This window comes from Vicugna pacos, chromosome 31 (assembly GCF_048564905.1).
Source record: "Vicugna pacos chromosome 31, VicPac4, whole genome shotgun sequence".
In the NCBI taxonomy this organism is placed as follows: Eukaryota; Metazoa; Chordata; class Mammalia; order Artiodactyla; family Camelidae; genus Vicugna; species Vicugna pacos.
In genome coordinates, this window is record NC_133017.1 from 681,470 (window position 1) to 688,917 (window position 7,448).

Genomic DNA, 7,448 nt, shown 5'->3' on the forward strand with positions numbered 1-7,448 from the left:
ATTTGTCTTTCTATTTCTGCTTATTTCACTTAGCATAATGCCCTCAAAGTCCCTCCATATTTTCACAGATGGCAGGATTCACTTCTTTTATATAGCTGAATAATATTCCATTGTGTTTCTATATGTATATGTATATATATCTATATGTATGTATGTATATCATGTTTCTTTATCTGTTCATCAATCAGTGGATATTTAGGTTTTATATTAGGCTATTGTGAATAATACTGTCATGAAAATGGGAGTATATATATCTCTTCACGTTCCCAATATTATATTTTTGGATATACACACAGAAGTGGATTGCTGAATCATATGGTAGTTTTATTTTTAATTTTTTTAGAAACCTCCATAATATTTCCCATAGTAGCTGAACAAATTTATATTCCCACCACCTGGATAGTAGAGTGCCCTCTTCTCTACATCCACACAAGCATTTAATTTCTCCTGTAAATCTCATATAGCCATCCTAAGAGGTGTGAAGTGGTATCTGATTTTTGTTATGAGTTGTATTTCCCTAATTATTAGTGATGTTGAGCACCTTCTTATGTTCCTAGTGACAATTTGTATGTCTTCTTTGGAAACATACCAATTTAAATTCTTTGCCAATTTTGAATTGAAATTTTTGGTTTTTGGCTCTTGAGTTGTAAAAGTTCCTTATATTTCTTAAATATTAACTCTTACAATATATAAGATTTGCAACTATTTTATTCCATTCTATAAGTTACCTTTTATTTTGTTGATTGCTTCTTTGGATGTGAAGAGCAGTCTGAATTTAAAACTTGATATCCTGGGGGAGAGTATAGCTCAAGTGGTAGAGTGAATGCTTAGTATGCACCAGTTCCTAGATTCAATCCTCATTATCTCCAATGAAAAACCAAATAAATCTAATTACATCCCCCCTGCAAAAAAAATAATAGTAATAATATTAATAAAACTTGATATCCTGGACTTCAATCTTATGTCATGATGGGATGAGACTTAACTGGCCTGATAGCTTTTGCCTCTTCCTTCTTGGAGCCCTGAACTGTCATTTTACAAGTCTGAGAACCTCACTGGGCAGACATTGTCTACATTATCCTATATCTGCATGGAGAAGAAAGACACCCAGAAGAGCCCCGCCCTATAGTCATCTCTACCAAGGCTTCATTCATATAAGTGAAGTCATCTTGGACCCTCCTTAAATGTCCATCAATCAACTGAAGAGTGACCTCGGTCCATGATACATGAAACAGAATTGTTCCATCAAGTTCTTCCTAAATTCATATACAGTCAGATACAGACTAGTGAATGGCAAGATATAGCCCTGTATGTGGACAGATACATGCTCATGTGTGATCATATCAGATACATATGCATATACATACATACATGCAGTCATAACAGTAGTCAAATACTGACCCATGTATTGTCAGATACAAACCCATGTGTGTTCACATATAGATACATACATGAAATTGTATACAGACCTACATATCACTGAATATACACATATGGGTGGTCATACAGATTCGCATGAGGTTGAATACAGATCTGAGTGTGGTGGGATACAGACTTGTGTATTGTTGGATACAGGTCTATAAATGTTTGAGTACAGACATATGATCCTGGCTTTGAGGATTGTGCTGTAATTCACACCAGTGAAAGACATTAAATGCTTTCTGACCAGCTCATTGAAAATGTGAATTAAATATAATTAAGAAAACCCTCTTTTTAAGAAAACCAAAAGGCAAGATACACTCTAGAGAGAAGATTACAAGTTTTTATTGAGACATCAATCAACCCTTCACAATATGTGTCTTATTCTGGATAAGGAAACAAGATATTAAAACATGTTTTCCTCCAAATAAATATGTAGAGTCACAACTTTCTAAATATCTTTTTCTGGGAAGTTTTCAAACTTTGCAGAATAATCCTAAAATTTAGAGGAGGAGGGGAAGGTGAAGGAGGATGAGAAGAAAATGCCCCAAAATTGAAGCTTCTAGTTGGTATAAAACCTGACATATTAAATAGAAAATTTTGTAATTATTACTGAAACTTGTAATAATATTGTCAGATTATTTTACCTGTTGGGGGGAAGTAGGCATAGATATTTCCTAATCACTAATAAAACTAATTCTAGATGGCTTAAAAATAAAATGTTTTGAAAAGTTATTTAAAAAAACAACAAGAAGAAGTTAAAATTTATAAAATCAGTGGAAGGAAGTGGGATTTTCCAAGAGTGACGTGATTGAAGAAATCCAAAATTTAAAGAATATTAAAACAACATCTTTATATAAAAATAGCCATTATTACAGCATAAATAACATGATAAGTATTTGTACAAAATGTCAAAGAAGAGTAAATATTTGTGGCAAATATATATTTAATGTAGAAAGAATTAATCAAAGTTTATCAATAAAAATTTTCACTCCAGTAGATTAAGAATTCAATCAATTGACAGTATATGGAGTGGATTTTATGTCCCATGTATTATGAGAACATAAAGACAGTTAAATAACTTTCCCTGACATCAGGGAGTTTATAGACCAGTGAATTTAGATAATTAGCAAAGTTTTATAAATCATCATTTGACAGAATTATACAAATTTGAAAATTAACTAAATTTCTGTCTTAGTCCACTTGGGGAGCTATTTCAGAATACTGTGGACTGGATGGCTTAAACAATAAACATTTATTTTTCATAGATTTGGAGGCTCTGAACTCCAAGATTAAGGTGCCAGCAAATTCCATGTCCGGTGAGGGTCCCTCCTCAGTTTACAGACAGCTAACTGCTGTGTCCTCACATGACAGAAGGGTTAGGTGAGCTCTCAAAGTTCTCTTATAAGGGCATTAATCCCATTCATGAGGGCTCCAGACTCATGACTGAATTATTTCTCAAACAGCCCACCTCCAAATATCACCATATTATAAAGGATTTAACTTATAAATTTGAAGAGGGAAACAAACTTTCAATCTATAGCAACATCCAAAAGGGGAGGAATTAATTCCATAAATTCCGATCAAATCAAATGCTTGATATTATTTGATGAATACTATTATGTTTGGAAAGACTTTGAGATAATATAAGAAATATCCATATAACAACAATAGCAATACAAATCAGAAAACGAGGCTTTTCATACAGTGTGATTTAACAATGAAAAGCACCCACTGCCCCTAGCCTTAGCCCCTCATGCATCCAGGATAAATAAGGGAGGTAGAATAGTAAGTTTCTTTGACTACATGCTTCTGACCACTTTAAAGGCAGATAATATTTAGTTTCAAGCCTTATTCAGAGAAAGAGAGGATTTATTAATGATACCTTGACCCAACAGAACAATGTATTCTGGCTTCTTCCTAATAATCTGTATTTCATTAATAAAAGAGATAAGAAAGTCATATACTGCAGCATGTCTCTTAATGACATCATTCAAAATTTCTGGTGTCAAGTTCTGTAGTGCATATTTGAAGCTCACAGATTATGGTTTATGATGAATTTACAGTTGAAAGGCAGAGCCTGGGTCTCTAAAGAAGGCCATGGAACAGTATGAACAAAAATGGAGATGGGGATATTGAAAACCAGCAGAAGTATTACCAGATAGTCTAAACTATATGGGAAGATTAATGAGTCATCTTAACGAAAATGTGATGCCAAACAAAACTGCTCCAATTGAAGAGATAATATGATTTCCTAATTGTAAAAATAAGTAAGAATGGTTATTTTCATGTATATACACCTTGTTCATTCAGGTTTTTTTAATATACTTAGCCTCTTGGTGATTAATGTTACAACTCTGAAACATCACTCTTCTTTGATGTTAATATATTGAGCAATATAAGCAAAAGAATATATAAAAATATCTTTCAGATAGAAAAACAAAACATATGCTTCAAATATTAATATGGGTTGTCTCTGTATAGGGAGGAGTGAACCAAGTTTTTATTTCTTACTTCATTTTTCCAAAATCTGTAATGAACCTGGAAAGATTACATTACTTAAGACATAAATGTGAGAAAATCTTCCAGTAACTAAAATAAATTTATAGGATTAACTATAGCTTAACTGGTCACATGGAACAGAAATCAGTAGTCTCAACAGAAGACATTTTATAACCAAAAACTATACATATTTTCATAGAAAATTATAAAAATCTTAAAAATATATTTCACATAAAATATATGCTTTGAACTCAAAAAATTATGAAAATCTTAAAAAGTATGTTCTGACCATTGGAATTATTCACATAATAAATGTTTTTCATCATTCTCAAGTTATTAAACCTGAGGAGAAATATACTACAGCTAAATGATCATTCATGGCTAACTTGGAAAGAGAAATTTTTCATAAAAAATAAGTAATACATTTCCCTGCTGCCTCATTTTCTTTTTCTTGTCCAGAGCTTTTTCATGGCATTTTTCATCTTTCCATTTCTCAGAGTATAGATTAGAGGGTTCAACATAGGAGTGATAACAGTGTAAAAAACAATCAAGGACTTATCAATGGGTAAGGTAGAAGGAGGTCTCATATAAATAAAGATTCAAGGGACAAAGAAGAGGACCACCACAGTAATGTGAGAGCCACTGGTTGACAAGGCTTTGCACCTCCCTTCCTGACTTAGATTCTTCATGGAGTGCAGGATGACCCCATAGGAGATGAGTAAGAGCACAAAGATGACCACACAGATTGCCCCATCATTAGCAATCACAGTGAGGCCAATAATGTAGGTATCAGAGCAGGCAAGTTTTAACAAGGGATATATGTCACAGAGGAAGTGGTCAATGACATTGGGGCCACAGAAGGGAAGGCTGTAAGCCAAGAGCAGTTGAACTACAGCATGCAAAAACCCACCAACCCAAGCCAACAGCAGCAGCAGAATACACACTCACTTATTCATGATCATCAAATAATGCAAGGGTTTGCAGATGGCCACGTAGCAGTCATAAGCCATGACAACCAGGAGTAAAATCTCAGCACCACCAAATAAGTGCTCTATGAAAAGCTGAGTCATGCAGGCTTGGAATGAAATGATTTTCTTCTCATTGAATAAGTTTATAATCATATTTGGGATGATTACAGTAGAATAAGCAGCATCCATAAATGATAAGTAGCCAAGAAAGAAGCACATGGGTGAATCCAGGCTTGGACTGACCACCACAGTCATGACAATGAGTAGATTGCCCACCATTGTCACCATGTAGATGAGCAAGAACACAACAAATAACATTTTCTGACCCTGGGGGCTCTGAGTGGGCCCCAAGGAGACAAACTTGGTCACATTGTTCCTTTGTTCCATAGATTCTTCTATATGCCTTATTTCAGAGCTCAGAACAAAATTATCTGTAAATATATTTATTACTAGTGACTTCTTGAAATCTTAAGATAATTTGTTTATTCAACCAATAGTCAGTATGGTTTATTATGTTCCAGTACTTTCAGAAATTATAATACAAATCTGATTAAAACATTATCCTTAACCTCAACAATATTATAGGCTAATGGAGAGGCAACAAATTAGGGACATATTTGGGAAAGGGATAAATTATTAAATAAATCACTTGCCACAGTTAGCTTTCCATCTTGAAGCTAATTAAATTGTACATATAGGTAATACTTATTACAAAAATTAAAATTTATTAAAGGTTTAATACAAAAGCAAAGCAAGATTTACTTAATATTTACTTTCCAGTTAATAAAAGAGGTAACTTTCTACATTCTAAAGGTGGAAGTATCTTCTTAACCAATCATTGAATCCCCAAATAGATATATTTGACACTTTAAAAATTTTGCATAGATTTAGGAAAATATATAACAATGTCAATACACAAAAGTAGTTTGGAAAAAAGGTTTACATTTTAGAAGTCATATACAGAGTAAATATCTAAAATAGACAAATGTCTCTAAGCAATTAACTGATAAAATATATAAATAAAAATATAAAATAAATAAAAATATAAACAAACTGTTAAAGGAAGGATACATCAAAATGGCCCACAAACATATGATAGGATGCTGAAATTCGTATGTGAACAGAAAAATAGGAATTGAAGCAACAGCTTACTTACTACAGTATTACATTGGGCTCTTGGAAGTCATTCAATCAGTTTCTACAGATGCTACATCATCTTTTTGAACTGCTGGAATTTTAATAATGAATATGAATGCCCTGATACCTAAAGAAATTTGATCTTGATTGTGAACAGAGACTACAAATATTAATTGCTGGCAAAATTTGTTCTCTTAACAAAGGAATATTAAACTGGCATTTTAATTGGAGATAAAACTCTAAATTATATTTGGATTGTTTAGATTAAAATGCAATGCTTACAGCACATATTAATTAAAACTACCATGAGATTTGGAAGTATCTGTTGAGGACAGCTTTTTGTCCTGGAACATGGGACATGGCCAGAAAGGCAGCCACCCCCTCACCCATCACCACCACAGGTTGTGGGGAACCTGGTGCTAAACCATTGATAGACGACATATTTCTGTGTCGGGATTTCCTAGGTAGCAGAGCAGCTCCCTAGCTGTGATCTAGTGGAAGTCAGCCTTCAACACAAGGGTTTAAAAAGTGGGAAAAAAAAAGGTATAAGATAGAAATATCTGCCCATTAAAATATTCCCAAATAGTTACTCTTGAATTTAGTTTTTAAGTATACTCGATGTTAGAGAAGGTAAATTTATTCTAGATCTTTATAATAAGAAGATATCCCAAAAGAGTATTACATAATAGAATCAATTTCCACATATTTTAGTGATCACAAAGGATCCCTAACTTTGCTGGTCATGAGAAACAGATAGGGGAATTTCTGAAAGACTGGATTCTCACACCACCAATGTACTCCTGCAAAATATAAAGTCTAGTTCAGAATCTTGTGTATAAACCTTTCCTGGGTTACCTGCATAAGGAGACAGCCATTCAATCCACGAACTGGGCTGTGGTTGAGAACACAGACAACAGGACATTTACACCATCACTGGACTTTGACCTGTTTCCACATGACCAACTCTTCTCATGTTGCAGGAAATCTGATTCATCTCAATCTTTTAGAAAAATATATCTTTTTGAACTGTTAGAATTTTCAAAATGAATATGTATGCCCTGATACCTTAAGAAATTTGATCTTGATTGTGAACAGAGACTAAAAATATAAATTGCTGGCAAAATTTGTCCTCTTAACAAAGAAATATTAAATCAACATTTTAATTGGAGAAAAAACTGTAAATTATGCTTAAATTGTTTAGATAAATATTTTGCCATTTTGTGTTTTATACCAGTAAAAGTGAAATAGTGAAAAAGCTTTTAAGACATTTTGATTCTCAACCTGTTACACTGTCCTGTCTTCATACAGCACTGTTGAACGTTGGGTTTCCTGAAGGATGAATACTTCATATACATGCTTTATTATGTTTTGAGTACATCATTCCATTTCAGGAAGAAGCCTGTCATGTGAGTACCAGTATAG

At 33.3% G+C, this 7,448-nt stretch overlaps 1 pseudogene; it reads right to left on the reverse strand.

Moving 5' to 3' along the window:
• Positions 1-4,358: 4,358 nt before the first annotated feature.
• On the reverse strand, positions 4,359-5,279 carry LOC102539568 (olfactory receptor 4A47-like; annotated as a pseudogene).
• Positions 5,280-7,448: the final 2,169 nt, after the last annotated feature.